The sequence below is a fragment of the Arachis ipaensis genome, chromosome B08 (genome assembly GCF_000816755.2).
Source record: "Arachis ipaensis cultivar K30076 chromosome B08, Araip1.1, whole genome shotgun sequence".
NCBI classification, from domain to species: Eukaryota; Viridiplantae; Streptophyta; class Magnoliopsida; order Fabales; family Fabaceae; genus Arachis; species Arachis ipaensis.
In genome coordinates, this window is record NC_029792.2 from 19,231,868 (window position 1) to 19,241,493 (window position 9,626).

Sequence of the window (9,626 nt, forward strand, 5' to 3'; positions counted from 1 at the left end):
CATTTTTTTTACTGATCTGCACTGTATGTGTACGTGAACCCCTCCATACATGAAGGGTCATTTCTGCCTAGCATGTATGCGTATGTAGGCATGTGTATGCGTACGCATGATGGGCCAAATGCATTCTCACACGTACGCGTGGCCCATGCCTACGCGTGATTTCTCGGTAATGCACGCCCACGCGTACACGTGGCCCACGCGTACGTGTGGCCTCTACTTTAGCAAACATAAATTGCGTTTTGAAAATATAATTTTGAACCTCTAAACCTCTATTTTCACTCTTTTAGTCCCTAAATGTCAGTTTTATGTTAAATGGTGAGTAGAAGGTAGGGAGGAGTAGTAACTTGGAGATGAAGAAAGTTAGAGAAGTGGTGAAGTATGAATGAGAAGTGTGTGAGTGTGATATGTATATGAAGAATCTGGCCTTAGTGAATGACTTTGAATGATTATGAATGGATATGAATGAATAATGTATAATGATTTTGAAATCGAAATTGTTTGAGCTTGACCTGGCAAGGTTCGTGGTGGTTTACCGCTTGCCCAGTGTTGAGAAGTATGTGGGGTTCGTGGTGGTGTACCGCCCACATATTTTTAAAAGTGAATATTTTGTGGGGTTCGTGGTGGTGTATCGCCCACATATTTTTAAAAGTGAGTGTTTTGTGGGGTTCGTGGTGTTTTACCGCCTACACGTGTGTGTTGTTTTCCCAATTGAAGATCTTGCGAGGTTTGTGGTGGTGTACCGCTCGCAATGGTGGGGTTCGTAGTGGTGTATCGTCCACCAATTTTCAAGAGGACGATATCCGGGTTAGCTACCGAATGTGTCGGGTTCTGGCAAAGTAACCGTCACGTGAGCTCACGACCAGTAGGAAAGGCATGCATCATAGGCATTTATGTGACTTGTTTGATTTTGCACGACTTGGGTTTGCTTACTTGAATATCTATGCTTATTTTCTATATTTTCTATATTTGAATATCTACTTGTGCTTGCCTTGCCTGCTTTGTCTGTCTGTGCATTGGTGTTTTGAAGGATTGGAGAAAAGGTGATGAGCTGAGGGGTTAAGTTAGGAATTAAGATAGAACCAGGAATCCTTAGATACCTCACCCTATTTATGGTTTAAAGTGTTTGTTTTAAGTTTGAATCTATTGTCGGGAGTTCTAGGATTGTATTTGGCTTTCCCGGGACCTTATATGTTAGTTATGTGGACACCGTTACCATGCTGATAACCTCCGATTCTCATCCCATACATATTTTGTGGTTTTTCAGATGCAGGACGTAAGGCACCTCGCTGAGGCATACTGGAAGCTTTTGATAGCGGAGATCCTTGTCTTTGGGGCTTTATTTTGGATATATGTATATAAATAGATACTTTTATCTCCACTACTTATGTATTTGATGTATTAACTTCCTCTTAGAGGTTATTTTGGAGAAATAGATTCTGTAACTTTATATTTTGGGCTTATTTTGGGTTCTCTTATATATATGTTATATACTTATGTGCTCAAGCCGGTTTATCTTTGCGAGCTGAGTCTTGAGCTTTGATATTTGTACCTTGGAACTCTCTTTCAGTTATATCTATATTAGCTTCTCTTATCTTTTCCGTTTATCGTTTACATGTCGTGAGTGTTGCGCTTTTCGTCTTACTGTTTTCGATTTTAACTTTTCTTCAAAGCCTCGTAGTTATAAATCTTTTTCACTATATTATGTATATAAATTTTACTTTTAGAAGTCATAGCGTCTCACCACCTCTGTTTTACATCCTAAATGTAAAGCTCTGTGTGGTAGAGTGTTACAAATTATACTCTTATGATTTGATAATCATAAAATTCAAGATCTTCTAATATTGTTAGAAATATTTTTTGTATTAGTTGTAGAAACTAAGACTAATAGGAGTGGAACGGGTATTTATACATAATCGTTCTGAACACTTACTCATTGTCCTATTATCCATTATATTATTCACGGATATTTTAATTTTTACCTCATATGGTTATACCTAAATTTGCGCATATATACCTATTTTGTATCCGTCTTATTCCGCTCCGTCTTAGTGTATATACCTGTTATCATGTTGAAAATGATGATTTTTTTATTGTCCAATACTCCAATTGCTTGTGAAAGCTCCAAATCTTAGCCTTGATTCCTTTACAAGAGACTCTATACCATCTTTGAACTTCAAAGTTTGAGTTGTCATCTTTCATGAATTTTGGACCTTTCTGCCAACTTTTTTTTTTGAAAGAAAAGCTCAACACTAAAAGTGGAGTGTATAGGCAATTGCCCAGAAAAACCAACAAACCTAATAAAGGAAAAACAAACAAACAAACAAAGAAAAAGGATAACCCCTTGTCATTTTCGGCATAGCCATCAACAACAAAAGAGGTCTGCATCAAGCCACTCCATGTAGTTCAAAAAGCACATGTAAATTATCTCCTCAGCCTTCCTGCCTTTATTCTGAAAAATTCTTCTGTTTCTTTCCAACCATATGTTCCAAATAATTGCACAAAAGCACACCAACCACCTCTTGTATTCCTCCTTCCTATTTGATAACTCAGTCCAACTTAGGAAATTCTCCTTCATCAACATACCCAGAAGACCATTGTCTCCCAACATATGATATCTATGCACACCAAACCTGTCAAGAAAAACTACAGCCAAGAAACAAGTGGTGACCATTTTCAACACCTTCATTACATAAAACACAAAATTTATCTTGTTGATTAATACTTCCAAGCCATCCCAGTCTCTCTTTCGTATTGATCCTGCCTGTCAAAACAAACCAGACAAACAACTCCACTCTTGGAGGCACTAGCCCTTTCCAAATAGTCCTACTGAAACTGTAGCTTGTTACATCTTCTGGGGCCAATTCCGCTTGCAACACCTGCACAAATGAGTTAGTTGAAAAAATACCTTGTTTATCATATTTTCACACCACTCTATCCTCTCTACCATATGCAAGTTTGACCAGCCTTAATGTATCATGTAGTTTGTTCAGTATATCCAACTCCCAATGGAACAGATCTCGCCTCCATTGGAAGTTCCAAATCCATTCAAACCCATCTCAAAACCCACAATTCCCTATCACTGATCTCCTTTGGTTTAAAACTAAGAAAAGTCTTAGAAAATGATCTTTCAAAGAGCCTCCAATAAGCCAGACATCCTCTCAGAATCTAGTTTCCCTCCCATCGTTGACCTCCATAGACAATCCAGTGATCAACTTCTGTCTAACTTGTTGATTCATGAACTGTAGTTGACAAACATCCTTTCACAGACCCCCTAGTAGGCAGTTCTTGGTTGGACAGAAGCTCATTTGGATTTAGGTTATTACATGAGCATACCACCTTTTTCCAGAATGGACATTCCTCCTTAGAAAAGCGCCACCACCACTTAAATAGAAGAGCTGTGTTGCGTATCATAGCATCCCCAACTCCTAACCCGCCTAATTTTTTAGGAGCCTGCACTACTTTCCATTTAACCAAAGCCATACCATTCCTCTCATCCTCCTTACTCCATAGAAATCTTCTCTGTAAAGAGATCAGTTTCTCTGCAACACCCTTTGGCATCTTATATAAGCTCAAATAGTAAACCGGAAGGCTATTCAACATGGATTTAATGAGAACCAACTTACCGGCCTTATTGAGAGCCTTGGCTTTCCAGAGACTAAGCTTATCCTCCACTTTGTCTATTATTGGCTTCCAAGTCTTAACCAACCTCGAGTTTGCTCCTAGCGAGATACCCAGATATTTGACTGGAAGAGTGGCTGCCTTACAGCCCAACACACTACACATTAGTTGTACCCACTGCTCATCACAGTTAATAGAAATCAAGCTAGATTTGTCAAAATTAATGCTTAAACCCAATATCAGCTCAAAGCAACAAAGTAGCCTCCTGTAATTCTTGATGGTCTCTTCCTCAGGTGGGTAGAACAATATAGTATCATCTGTAAACTAAAGATGCAACAACTCAATATGATCTCTTCCAACCAACAATGGAGATATGCGACCATTTCTAACAGCCTTTCCAATCATCCTATGTAGGACATCCACAACAAGAACAAATAAAAATGGAGATAGAGGATCACTTTGTCGCAAGCCCATTTCCATTTTGAACGGCTTAGAAGGCGAGCCATTTATCAACACTGACATAGAGTACGTAGTAACACATTCCATAATCCATCCCTTCCATCTTTGTCCAAACCCTATCTTTTGCAGAACAATGTTGACAAAACTCCACTTGATTCTATCATATGCTTTCAGGAAGTCTAACTTTATTATTGCCACTTGCTTCTTCTTTAGTTTGATCCACTGGACCGTTTCACACGCAATAAGGGCCCCATCATGTATCTTCTGACCCTTGACAAAGGCACTCTGTGTCTCACCTACTAATCCTGCCATAAATGCTCGCATTCTCCTAACCAACATCTTCGAGATTACCTTATACACACACCCCACCATCCTAATCGGACGAAGGTCTTTGATTTCCTTAGCCCTAGTAAACTTGGGGGCCAACGCCACCCAAGTGACATTAGCATCTGCCAGTAACCTGTAGGATTGGAAAAAGCCTAGTACCACTGCGGTGAATTCAACACCAATTTTATCCCAACACTTTTTAATAAAGTTCATGTTGTAGCCATTACTACTTGGAGCCTTGGATGATTCACAATCCCAAACTGCCTCTCTAACCTCCTCAAGTGTCGGTAGCCTCTCTAAAGCCAATGCATCCTCCTCACAGATCATTTTTACCAGACCATATCTGAAGCCCACCATAGGAGACTTCTCTTGGTGATACAACTCCTTATAAAACCCCCTTATGGTAAGCTTAATCCTAGCTTGATTCCTTATCAATCTTCCATTAATAACCAGAGCATCGGTCCTATTATTCCTCCTTCTCGCAGAAGCTAAGTTTTGGAAATATCTCGTATTTTTATCCATATCCCTCGCGTGCCTAGACCTCGACATCTACTTCCAATGTAGTTCTTTCCTCACATACCATTCCCACAACATGCCACTAGTGCCCGCTTTCTTGCTTCCACCGTTCCATCATAATCCCCATCACCGACCATATTATCTATCTTCTTAATCTCTTTCTCAAAGGCAAGCCCATTCAACTGAAAAGGCAAGTCCATTCAACTGAAAAGGCTTGACCTCAAGCCCGTGGCTAGAGGATGGTTGGAGTTCATCCAACGCTCCATCATCCCTACCAGCAATCGGTCAGAAGTAACCATAGACCGAGCCATCATGATTCATTGTATCATGATTGGGAGTGAGGTGGAAGTACATAAGGTGATAGAGGAGAAGCATTCCACCCAAGCAAGGTTGGCATTCCTTCACCTTATTTGTCACCTATGCAATTCAGCTGGAATTGTCATAGAGGGAGACATCTTCATTGAGGAGGACAAGTCCATCACTAAGAAGAGGATAGAGCAAACTAGAGAGCATGCACGTGAGCTTGTGCAATCGCCTCAGCAAGAAATTCCTGAGATACCTCAAGGGATGCAATTTCCTCCTCAAGGCTATTGGGACCAATTGCATAATTCTCTTGGAGAATTGAACACTAATATAGAGCAATTGAGAATGGAGCATCAAGAGTATTCCCACATCCTCAATGAAATAAGAGAAGATCACAGGGCTATGAGGGAAGAACAACAAAGACAAAGGCGTGACATTGAAGAGATCAAGCACTATATTGGATCCTCAAGGAGGAGTACTAGCCGCCACCATTAAGGTGGATTCATTCTCTAATCCTATTTTCTTATGTTATTTTTCTTTTTTCTGTTATGTTTTATTGTCTGTTCTTTTGTTCTTATTGCATGATCATTTATGTCTTAAAGTTATAATATGTTCCATATATCTCTCACTCTACTTAAAAGAAAATTTTATTTGAAAATAATTGAGAGATACATGAATTTCAAGTTTTATAATAAGAATAGTCAATTATTTTGATGTGGTGGCATTGCTTTTGTTTTCTTAATGTATGAATAAACAGTGCATATTTGAAGTTGGAATTTTAGAATGTTGGCTCTTGAAAGAATGATGAAAAAAGTGAAATATTATTGATAATCTGAAAAATCTGAAATAAATTGATTCTTGAAGTAAGAAAAAGAAAAAGCATGTCAAAAAAAAGAAAAAAAAATATATGCATGCGAAAAAAACCAAAAGAAATAAAAAGCAGTTTAGCTCTTTAAACCAAAAGGCAAGAGCAAAAAGCCAATAACCCTTTAAACCAAAAGGCAAGGGTAAAAGGATCCAAGGCTTTAAACATCAATGGTTATGAGGCCTAAAAGAAACAAAATCTTGGCCTAAGCACTTCAATTGAAAAGTGTCCCTAACTATATGCTTGTGGTGTGAAGGTGTCAAGTGAAAAGCTTAAGACTGAGCAGTTAAAGTCGTGATCCAAAGCAAAAAGAGTGTGCTTAAGAACTCTGGACACCTCTATCTGGGGATTCTAGCAAAGCTGAATCACAATCCGAAAGGGTTCACCCAGTTATGTGTCTGTGACATTTATATATCCGGTGGTAATACTGGAAAACAAAGTGCTTAGGATCATGACCAAGACTCTAAAAGCTTTGTTCAATAATAAAAAAGAACTAAATTAGGAGAGTCAATAATTTCATCTGGATTCTAAGTTCCTAACGATGCCAACACTTCTGGGTTTTAATGGATAGTGAGATGCCAAAACTATTCAGAAGCAAAAAACTACTAAGTCCCACTCATCTAATTGAAACTGAGCTTCATTGAAGACTTTGAGATTTATTGTATCTTACTTTTCTTTTTATCCTACTTTATTTTTAGTTGCTTGTAGACAAGCAACTATTTAAGTTTGGTGTTCTGATGAGCAGATAATTTTATACGCTTTTTGGCATCATTTTCATAGAGTTTTTAGTATGTTTTGTTCAAGTTTTATTAAGCTTTTATAGGTTTTATTGCAAAATTTACATTTTTTATTCTACTTTGAGTTTTTGTATTTTTATGCAATTTCAGGTATTTTCTGGCTGAAACTAAGGAGCTAGAGCAAAAGTCTGATTTAGAGACAGAGAAAGTGCTGCAGATGCTATCCGAATCTGACCTCCTTGTAATCGAAAGAGCTTTTCTGGAGCTACAGAAGTCCAAAAGGAGTGTTCTCAATACTTTGCTTCAGAATTGAAGGTCCAAAACTGGCGTTCAACGCCAGCCTGCAGCCCTATTCTGGTGTCCAACGCCCAAAGGAGAAGAGAACAGCATCCAACACCCATAAAGGACCCCTTAGCCAGCGTTCAACACCCTAGAGGCCTCTTAGCACGTGGATCTCAATTAAGCTCATCCCAAACACTCACCAAGTGGGCCCCAGAAGTGGATTTTAGCACTAAAAGACTGTTTTACCCTTCTTATGTAATCCTTAATCATTAGTCTAGTATTTATTTGAGAACTTTTACACTTTTCAAGAGTTTTACAGACTTTTTGACACTTTACATGTTTATGATTGTATTTTCTATCAGTATGAGTTTCTAAACCTCCTAGGTTGAGGGGAGGAACTCTGCTGAGTTTTATGGATTAATAAAGTACTACTGTTCTATCTCAATACGTATTTGATTCTCTATTCTAAGATGTATATTCGTTCTTCATCATTATGAATGCATTAAACTGGCACAAGATTATCTCATTCTACATGGGTTCAGAGTGAGTCTTTCATCGGACAATGATGAACCACTAGCTTGATCATACATCTCCTAGACGACTAATCCACAACTTCGTTGGGGACTTCTCGAGACACCAGTTTAGCCGAGATTTGGGGAGATTAGAGTCTTTGTGGTAGAGGCTAGAACCAAAGGCGCAGCATTCTTTGATCCGGAAGATTCGACCTTGTCTGTGGCATTTTGAGTAGGATCACTAAGGAGAATGAACTGCAGGAGCTTCACCCTCAATCAGACTGGATCCGCACTAACCCTAGGGTTCAGATCTGGAGGAGCATTGGCAATCTCTTAAGAAAGGCGTTGATCACGTACAGCCTGCCATAGAAAAAATCATTCACAATTGAAGAAGATCGTAAGACCGGATTGATCCAGAGGAACAAAGCATCTCCAAGCCTTAACCATCTTTATATCATTGCATTCACCATCAACTGAGTAACGTTTTATTTATTTTCCTTTTATGTGAATTAAACAAACAAACAACTCTTCTATCCACCTGACTAAGATCTACAAGATAACCATAGCTTGCTTCAAATCACAATCCTCGTGGGATCGACCCTGACTCACTCAAGTATTACTTGGACGACCCAGTGCACTTGCTGGTTTAGTTGTGCGAAGTGTAATTTCGCGCTACCACCACCTCTCAAGCGAGTCTCCAAAAACTCCTCAAGCCATTCGAAGTTAACCCGAGCTCTATCAATACGACTACAGGAGCGTCCTCTAAACCATGTAAACTTTCGGTCAGTAATTGGCAAGTCCACAAACCCATGTCGTTTATCTAATTCTTGAAATCTTCTGCTGCCAAAGGTAGGCTACCAGTACCTCGCCTCTCCTCCACCTGTACAATCTCATTAAAGTCCCCCAAAAAACAACAGGGACCCTGAAACAAACCAGCTACGTAACTCAACTCCTCCCACACAACAAGTTTCTCATATCGAGTATGTGCACCATAAACCAAGAAAAAAGCACAATTAATATTATTCTCTGACAAAACCCCTTCAACACATAGCCATCTCTCACCTTTATAGCAATTTCTCCTTTTAAACCATACATCATCCTATATTAACAACAGTCCTCCAGATGCACCAATAGACTCTACATACTTCCAGCCCGCATCATTTCCCCAAATATCCAACACATCAAACCTTATTACTATCTGCCTTTTAGTCTCAACTAAACCTAACATATTCAACCTGTGTTTTCTCCTAAGGTCCTTTACCATCCTACACTTTCCATCACCCCTTAACCCCTAACATTCCAGGAACAAAAAATTTTTTAAAACATTATTACACACCTTTTTGTGAGTTTTGGGCCTACTTCGTCTCGCTTTAGCCTTCTGTTTTGCCATCCTTTTTTTATAAGCAATTTCTTCATTTTGTTATTGGAGAATAGCCATAATGTCGTCTTCTTCATTATATAGCATTGCTCCTGATTCCTTCGCTAACTCCCAAATCCTTTTGTTTTCCATCAATTGCTCCTCCAACTTTGAACATTCATTATCACTAATCTCATCATAAATAACATTCCCTTCTTCCCGCATACAATCTTCTCTGTCATGATAATCCTCTCCATCGTCCTGAACCATTAGATTTCTGTCGCCAATAAAACTGGTTTCTAGGCTTTTATTGACTAGTTCTTCGTTAGCCTCACCACTGTTTTCAGAGACAGCTCCATCAACATATTCATCATTAGCCCCTACGTTTGCAACCTCATTCCCTTGCAGCCCATCAACCAACATCACTGTCCCACCATTCCGTTCATAATGTGTACTATTACTACAAACCCCATCAGCACGTCGATATTGACTAGAGCCTCACCACTGTTTTCAGAGACAGCTCCATCAACATATTCATCATTAGCCCCTACGTTTGCAACCTCATTCCCTTGCATCCCTTGCAGCAACATCACTGTCCCACCATTCCGTTCATAATGTGTACTATTACTACAAACCCCATCAGCACGTCG